This window comes from Scaptodrosophila lebanonensis, unplaced genomic scaffold (assembly GCF_003285725.1).
Source record: "Scaptodrosophila lebanonensis strain 11010-0011.00,11010-0021.00 unplaced genomic scaffold, SlebRS2 tig00000101-arrow-pilon, whole genome shotgun sequence".
NCBI lineage: Eukaryota > Metazoa > Arthropoda > Insecta > Diptera > Drosophilidae > Scaptodrosophila > Scaptodrosophila lebanonensis.
In genome coordinates this window covers 917,923-926,903 of record NW_022060569.1, presented here as the reverse complement: position 1 = coordinate 926,903, position 8,981 = coordinate 917,923, and the positions used below count along the sequence as shown (strand labels likewise).

The 8,981-nt window shown below is 47.6% G+C and overlaps 2 long non-coding RNA genes across 2 annotated transcripts; both read right to left on the bottom strand.

The window, feature by feature from the left end:
- Positions 1–2,705: 2,705 nt before the first annotated feature.
- On the bottom strand, positions 2,706–3,605 carry LOC115628112. Its single transcript, XR_003995747.1, has 4 exons — positions 3,396–3,605; positions 3,259–3,337; positions 3,045–3,198; positions 2,706–2,986 (listed from the first exon to the last, which is right to left on the bottom strand). It is a non-coding gene; the product is annotated as an uncharacterized LOC115628112 (long non-coding RNA).
- A 744-nt stretch (positions 3,606–4,349) lies between these two features.
- Positions 4,350–6,109, bottom strand: LOC115628101. The gene is made up of 4 exons (XR_003995746.1): positions 5,564–6,109; positions 5,158–5,468; positions 4,562–5,085; positions 4,350–4,484 (listed from the first exon to the last, which is right to left on the bottom strand). It is a non-coding gene; the product is annotated as an uncharacterized LOC115628101 (long non-coding RNA).
- Positions 6,110–8,981: the final 2,872 nt, after the last annotated feature.

Below are 8,981 nucleotides of genomic sequence, written 5' to 3'. Positions count from 1 at the left end.
GGGCACTGGCGCAGCTCCGGTTGGTGCTTTTGTACCTAACGCCCGCGTTCACGGTGCGATGGGAGCTTCCGTGGCCGAGGCCACCGTTTGAGTTGGCGTTTACCGCCGAGGGGCTGGCTGCGCCACTGCCACGACAGGTACTGAAGCCGCTGGTTGTAGTGCCATCGGTGCGACTGCGTGCTCCGGCGTCGCTGCATAGGAATCAGTGCTGGCTTCAGATCTACCGAATTTTCCTGCTCCTCCTCCCGTTTGTGAACTGCCATGTGTACTCTTGGCTGCGTGCACAGCTTGGTCATATACACATATATGGCTTTAACTTCCTGTTAAATCGGTCTCTCATAATGAGACACACGGACTCATAATATTTTCCAAACTTCGAAGAAAAATTCCAAGAAATACAGGAGTTATGATCATCACAGATTTTTGGGAAAGGAGGGGGGGGGGGAGGGGGAGAGACAAATATTTTCTGCGTATTCATATAAGGCATCTAGGACTAAAATTTGGTGTCCCTAGGTCATACAGTCTCGGAGAAACAGGCGCGGTTACGAGCGGAAAATCCCTCATAGGGGGAAAGTGGGGGGGAAATTAAAAACATCAGACAAACTTGCACAGCGTACACACATAAGGTATCTTTGTGCAATATAGCATATACTTAACGAGCTGGCAGGAATCCCTCAATGTTTGTTCCTGAGTCGCCGCAACCATCAAGGCTGAAGACTAATTACGATTTCAAAGTTATCGTAAAATTTAATAACTGTCCAACCTAGGTCAGATCTTAAATAAAAATTAAAAGTGAATAAAAAACCTTAATTGGGAATTTATACAAACGAATTTATGGAATGCGTGCATTATCAAAACTAACTGTAATTAACATGAGTGTATACATATCGTTGTATCGGCTAATTAGCGGCCGCGGTTTTCTGGCAACGCCGGCATACATTGCGGTACCGGTAAGTGACAGTGCCAGCCGTTGCGGCAGCAGGCCATGGTTGCTGGAAATGGGCAGCAGGAGAAGGATGGGAATAAACGGATGCGAAAAGGGTTTTTTAAAGTGTCACGCGGTACGCGAAATGGCGGCGGCATTGTTACTGGCGAATCGGACGAGCAAGGACAGAGCACGGTCGCAGGCCTTGAATGAATATATTTGAATATACATACATATAACTTGAAAATAGGTAAGGGAAAAAAGTTAGAAAACCTGTGGATTGTTTCGGCCTGACACATTACCTTCTTTGGCGGCGCATTTTAAGGCTGCACAGGACTCCCGACATCACCATCATCGTCAACGGCAGCCTGTAGTAGCGGCCTATTCAGCGCCATCCCACCGACCGGCAGATTCAGCCGTAGCATGGTCAGCGAAGGCGGAGGCGGAGGATAAAAAAAAGGAGTGCAAACTGAGAGAGTCCGTTCCGGTACAAGTCCCCGACGCTAGCGACGCCAACGCTGCGCCGCCTCAGCAGCTGAGTCCTCACCTCTTCGTGGCCAGCTTCCCGAGGAAACTAGAGACGGCAGTGTAGGGACTCACATGGGTCGTTTGCCAATTGTTGTGCCGATAGCGAATTGTTGTCTCGGTATAGATCAGATAAAAAAAGAAAATATTAAATAAATGAAAATGAGTGTGGATCAGATTTCCTTAGAACTGATGTATGTATAGACGCAAATTCGATGTGGACTAGTAGGGTTGATTGAGAAACAAAGCGAGAAGGTTGTCATTATTTGGCCGTAATTAGGTAATACCGAGGAGTGCCCCTGACCCCATAAGAGCTCTTAGGAGGGAAGGCGATTTGCGCCCGTAGCTATATATATATATATATATATATATATATATATATATAAACATAGTTTTTATACACTGTTATGTGCGACGCGGCAGTATTGGGAAACCGCAAATGGCGTCGGACGAAGGGGATGGCAACTCGCGCGGGCCGATACCAAGTACTCGTGCGTGAGGTGCGAGGACCAGTGCTACCAATTAGGAGGGTTGCAAAGTGGGGAAATTCCTGGTGAATGGCAAGTCATGACCTCAGGAAAGGGCAAATAAATTGTGGCCAGTGAGTGAGACGAACATGAAGTTACGAACAAAAAACAAAATAAGGGGACTAGAAGATTTATAAAACACCGGAGTGATGACAGGAGGGTTGGGAAATACACCAGCGGGGGTTCATAGGAGGAGGTAAGGATCTTAGAAAGGCCAGTGTGCCGATAACTAATTCCTTACCATGTATAATAGGAGTAGCAGTAACTGCGGACGGTCCGGAAAGTGTGCTGTGCGCGGGTCGACACCGAACGTCGAAAAAGTTTATACTAGCGGCAGAAGACAGCGCCAGCACCGACCGGCAACACTGGATCTAATGCAGGACCTCGGCCCTAGCTGAAGCCAGGCCAACTTTCATTTATCCTGAAGTCCGGGCTAAGTACCCCTCTCTCTTTTTTTTTTGTTTGAGGCACATATATAAACATTTGATTTAAACTCACACCACAAAATTTATATACACATATCAACACATACCTATATACACATATCAACACATACCCATATACACATATTAACACATACCTATATACACATATCAACACATACCCATATACACATATCAACACATACCTATATACACATATCAGCACATACCCTTATACTCATAAATATATTATATACACCGCACAAATACTTCAAACCTTGAATATCCTTGAAAATAAACAACCGATTTTCAAGTATGAGATATTTTTATTTAATTTGGTTCTGTACAATTGCAGAAATGTGTAAGGTGTATTGAGCGGTGCAGTTTTGTTATTGATATTGTTTGTTCTTTATTTAGTGTTTCAATGTAACTTTCCACAGCGATAGCTGCTGGCGGCCCCTGAGCCCTGGTAACCAGCAGAATAGGTGCAGCGAAGGAGCGAGTGTAGCAGGTCCGTGAGGGGTCTTGGTGCCCACTCATTGTTGCCCTACAGGGTGTTCCGAGGCTGAAAAGATCGAGAGTAATGTCTGTTAGGTGTTAAGTAAAGAATAGTCTAGTTGCCTTGTTTTTTTTTGGGTTAGTTACCTTTTTTTTTGTGGTTATTTGGTATTTCTTATGTATGGTTGCGTAGTAGGTCCATGTCCTGTCCCAAGCGGAAGGAGCATCGTTGCCCTACGTAGCAGAGCATGGGAGCAGCAATTCGCCATAGCCCAAGCAGGATTTGAGTTTTAGTAGGCACCTGGAAGAAATTGGGTGGTGTAAAGCGTGCGGTACATATATGTTTGTTTTGGTTGTTTACCTTCTGCAGTGACAGCGTGCCGTGGTGCAGCGTCATACTGAGGATCCCCATCTCACCCTTACATGTCTGGTTATTGAGTCTGTAATTGTGAGAATCTGTTTTTTATTGGTCTTATGGTCAGTTAGTGTATTAATTACCTTTTATTTATTTATTTGCGTAGCAGCAAATAAGTTATCAATAGGCAGGGAGTCCATTGTGAATGGTCTCGGTCTAGCACAGCTGTTCCTGGGCTGAACCATCGATATTAATAAGTATCGATAGGGTTTTTTTTTGGCACAGGTTAGCGGGTCTGTACATAGGGCGGGAATTTGAAGTTCAACTTATCGTTAGTTTTTTTTTTTGGGAGTAATATTTTCGCTTAGTATTATTTTTTTTTTTGTTCAGTTTTTTTTGGTGTGTATTTATTTATTCTTATTTATTTATTCTACTTATTTATCCCCATATTTTTGCGTGTGGCACTTATATATTTATTTAGTCTAAGTTTTTTTTAGTTTTGCCGGAGGCGTACAAGTATCGTATATCCACGATTTATTTATTTATTGGACGTTTTTGCGTGTGGAGTATATTTACGTTTTTTGCATTCACTTATTACCATTTTCTTTGTTATTTGTGGTTTTCCTTTTTGTATTTGCATATACTGGTATATTTAATTATTTTATGTAGGTAAGCTGGTGTTGCGGGTATATAGTGTGTATATAGCGGTGGGAGTATATTATCCTCGCTGCCCATTTAGAGACACATACGCGTACACAGGTTGGTTTATTTATTCGTTTATTGTTGGGTTTAGATGAATTTTTAGCATAAAGCCTTAGTACTAGCAGTGTTTTTTTTTTTGGTTGTGGGTTAAAAAAAGGTACATAGAAATGAATCTAGACCCGAATGTTACCCGGAAGGTCAGGCGGAGTCAGAAGTTTAGTAGGAACAGGCCATTGGTTCACTTGGACTCTCCTCCTCACGTAAGATTGAGTGAGGCGGACAAGCCAGCGGAAGCACTCGATGATGACGCATCGCCGCCGAGTGAAAGCGGGGCAGCGTTCCGAGGGTTTGGGGATGAGTTGCCGAACAATTCCGGAGCGGCAGCCGACGCGCGCGCTCGTCGTTCATGCGGGAGATTAATGAGGCAGTGGCAGCGCTGAGGCAGGAAAAGACACATAGTGCGCCTCCGTCTGTAGCACATGCGCCGGTGGGCAGGCCAGAGCGATCTCACGCGCAAATGCAGCGGTCAGCTATAGGCGGGTACGAGCAGGCAAAGAAGGAAAGAGAGTTTGTAAGCAGTAGACCAGTAGCTGCAGCACCGACTCACCTGTTCGTCGACAACCATATCTTAGAGGCAGAACAGCGGGCACATGTTGAGCAGCGGCAGTCCTCAGCCGATCCGTGGATGCGCGATTTGGGTCCTGACGTGCACAGGCCATTAAGGCGAACCACGATGGGCGATTCCCTGCCCGACGTCGTCCACATCAGGAAGTGGGGCCTTGTGTTTGATGGCGAAACAAAAGGAATGCCGGTGGCGGAGTTTATATTCAGGTTGGAGCATCAGGTGCCTTGTATCAGGTGCCCTGGGCCGACGTGTTGCGAGACTTCCACTGCCTGGTGAAAGGAAGAGCGACAGATTGGTATTGGATGTACATACGTACCTCGGGCGTGCCGGACTGCCCGAATCTCCGGTATGGGCTGCAGCAGCAATTCCAGACTCGAAGATCGGAGTTTGAACGAGAGCAGGAGCTGAGGGAGCAGATGCAGCGGCATGGCGAGAGCATTGAGGAGTATATTCAGGCGATGTTGGTGTTGCATTCTCGGTTGGTGTGTCCATTTTCGGATTATGACCTTATTAAGGTGATAAAGACAAACATTAAAGACACCGTGTCTAGGGTCATCTATCCGATGAATATCACGAACCTGCAGAAGCTGAGAGAGGAGTGCCAAGACGCCGAAAAGATGCTGGCAACGCATTGGCGCGGCCCTCAGCTAGTACCAACTACGGACAGCAGCGAGAGCAGCATCGAGTGCACGAGCTAGACGTGGTAGCAGAAAGTCCAGAAGGTAGCCAACTGGAGCATTTGGAGGCGGTATATAGGCCGCATGAAACTGGTGGGAGCCGCTCGACTCTCAAGTGTTGGAATTGTGCCCAACCAGGGCATACATATTTCGATTGCAAGTCCGCGGTGCGCAATATGTTTTGCTTCAAATGCGGACAACCAGGCATAGTGCTGCCGTTTGGACAGCACAATTATAACGTTTTGGAAAGGAAAATAATGACGCGTTGTTGCTAAACACGTTGAGTGAGGGGGGGAGATGAACTCACCGACCGGGCCAAAATAAGGAGTACGTAGCTCCATAGTGGGTAGCCACAAACCGTGTCGGCTACAGGATGGGCGGGAGCGCTTGGGCAGGAACACCGAAGTCCACAGAAACTGCCGGAGGGGTATTTTTTTGTTGCACGTCTTGTAATTTTGTAGTTGGTCCGTTTGTTTATATTGGTTATAGTGGTGGATGTTTTGCCGTAACCGAGTAATCGGTATTTGTTCGAGTCACGCGGGCATTGGGATGGACCAACAACCTGATTGAAGTCCGATGAGCCAGTCGGCGTTGCCCAAGTACAAAAGCGTGGTCGTAACAATATGGCGCCCAATCTAAGGATTTCGAAATGAATGCCAGGAGTGCCGAGGGCTGACCGTTGGGTAGTGCCTCGAGCAGGATGGGTTCCCTGATGTTTGCAAGCCCAGATTGTAGGTGGGAAATAGGCTCTGAACCAGATTTTGGATTGGGAGACTTATATGGAGTCACCGTACGCAGGCAAGCAAGCAATGAAGTTCGTAGTAGAACAAAAAATAAGCCGATACGAGGGCGCCGTCAAAACTGGTAAGTTTGTAAAGAGAAAATAATTATGTTAAAAATGGACAAGACAATTCTGAAGGGAGGGGATAGCGAATTGTTGTCTTGGTATAGATCAGATAAAAAAAAAAAATAATAAATAAATGAAAATGAGTGTGGATCAGATTTGCTTAGAACTGATGTATGTATAGACGCAAATTCGATGTGGACTAGTAGGGCTGATTGAGAAAGAAAGCGAGAAGGTTGTCATTATTTGGCCGTAATTAGGTAATACATACATATATATATATATATATATATATATATATATATATATATATATATATATATATATATATATATATATATATATATATATATATATATATATATCACATCAGTTCTAAGCAAATCTGATCCACACTCATTTTAATTTATTTATTATTTTCTTTTTTTATCTGATCTATACCAAGACAACAATTCGCTATCGCCACAACAATTGGCAAACAACCCATATGAGTCCCTACACTGCCGTCTCTAGTTCCCTCGCGCCGCCAAAGAAGGTAATGTGTCAGGCCGAAACAATCCACAGGTTACACTGGTCGGCTCAAAATATAGACCCAAATTTAATACAGACCCAGCGGCCGCTCGTCTGCTTCTGGGTCTACGATTATCTAACACGTAGACATTTCATAAATTCCTTTCATTCATTTTCTAACTTTTTTCCCTTACATATTTTCAGGTTATATGTATGTATATTCAAATATATTCATTCAAGGCCTGCGACCGTGCTCTGTCCTTGCTCGTCCGATTCGCCAGCAACAATGCCGCCGCCATTTCGCGTACCGCGTGACACTTTAAAAAACCCTTTTCGCATCCGTTTATTCCCATCCTTCTCCTGCTGCCATCTCTTACTCCCATTTCCAGCAACCATGGCCTGCTGCCGCAACGGCTGGCACTGTGACTTACCGGTACCGCAAGGTGGCGCTGGTGACTGGTTGGCGGGATAAATGTATGCCGGCGTTGCCAGAAACCGCGGCCGCTAATTAGCCGATGCAACACCAACGCAAAGGTGCGAATGACGCCATCCGGAATGCTACAACCTTTGCGCGCATCATCTCCGCAGTCGCGCGAATTCGGCAGCCGATCCTTCCGACGCGCCCAACGTAGGCCACACCCACTCTTCGCTCGCGCTCAGGAGCGCAAATCTTTTGCGTGGAAAACTCCCAGAGGCCGTCCTTGCAGGTCTTCCAGTTCATAAGCGTTGCTTCCCACGGCTCGGACCCACGCAACTTGTCGCTTCGTTTGACGCCTCCTCTTAAACTGCGTCCTCGCTTACACCACGCGGGTAGTGAGCATCCGCATTCCGGCGACCTTGTGCTGTTGAAACATCCCGTTTCGCCCCTCTAAGTACGCTCGCATCCGCTCCTCCATCGGCAAATCCCTAATCCTACCCTTATACCTAGGATTAATATTTTCTTCTCTCTGTTCTAGTTTCGACTTCCCGCTGATGGTGTGGGCGCAGCTGCCGAGCGCGCTTCGCCCATGGGTATCGCACTCCGCCGCCCCTTTCCCGTACAGCTCGGACACTGCGGACTATACGTGTCTGGTCGTCCGGTAACAAAATATACACCGCTCTCGCGCCATGCAATCGCGGAAACCATGCCCCGCTTGGCCACAATTCCAGCAATTTAGCTGCAGCTGTACACGTCTGGTGACTCGCGCATCTTCCACGGCTACGTCGTCTGCTGCATCAGGGCCTCCAAAATCTGCCTCCAACTCGTCTACGGGCCTGGTTCGCCCACTGGGACCAGCCCTAAAGACACTGCGGTATGCACGCGTTCCCTCCTGCCGCTCCATTGTTGCCTCCACTTCCACGCACTCGTCGCGAAGATGGTCCACGCTATACACACGAAGTGCGTAAACATACCGCGCCACTTCGACTTTCAGCCCCTTTTTAATTATTTTTACCATTTCAGACTCGCTTGGTGGTGATTGCAAACGAGATGCTAGCTTCCTCATGGCGTGGAAGAAGTCCTCGACGCTTTATGTGGCCTTCTGTCTCCTCTCGCGCAACTCTTGCATCCGCTGGAACTCATCGGCGGCGCCTCTAAACCGAGCGATCAGGATATGCTTCAATTCCTGCCAGCTATCGGCCCTGTGGTCACGCACATACTGCCAGTACCACTCCCTCGCGTTGCCGCCCACCAATAGATGAAAATTGTTCAATACTTCAGCCCAGGAACATCTGCACTGCCGCTGTAGAAACTCCACACGAAAAATAAAATCTTCCACAGCCATTTTATGCCTGTCGGCATCATTTTTCAACTCGACCCCAAGACGACCTTTCGTTGCCTTGCACGTATGGTGGGGGTGGATCTGCCTGCCGCGCATCATTGTGGCCCCGGAAATCTACGCGCCGCGGCCGCTGAGCGCTCCACGGATTTCGCCAGTCCCTCGCCGCCGCTTCGTTTCTGCCGTCAATGTTGGTCGACGTGTTGTCGCTTGGCCGCCGGTACTCTCGACTCGGGGCGTCGTGTATTTGGGCCCTGCTTGCGCTCTGCCTTGGCTCAGGCCTTTTCGGGACTGCTCCTCTGCTGCCATAATCAGACCCCTGCTGCTCGGCGCGCAATTCAGGTACGTAGTCCACGCCTGTTCTGACCGGTAGCAATGCCTCATTAACCGCTCTCAATAATTCCAGGAAGCCTTTCCGAATTTCTTCTTGCAACACCTGGCTTACTCCGTCCACCTGCGCATGCCGATAAGTTTGGTTTGCCTGTGCGATGGCAACATTTACTGTTGACGCCACTTCGCTATCAACGCGCCCTGGAGTGTCATCTCGTCACTCCTCCTCCCTCAGAGGCTGTCTGGGCGGCGTTCGCAGCAGGTTGCCCGGCCGTGCCGCCACA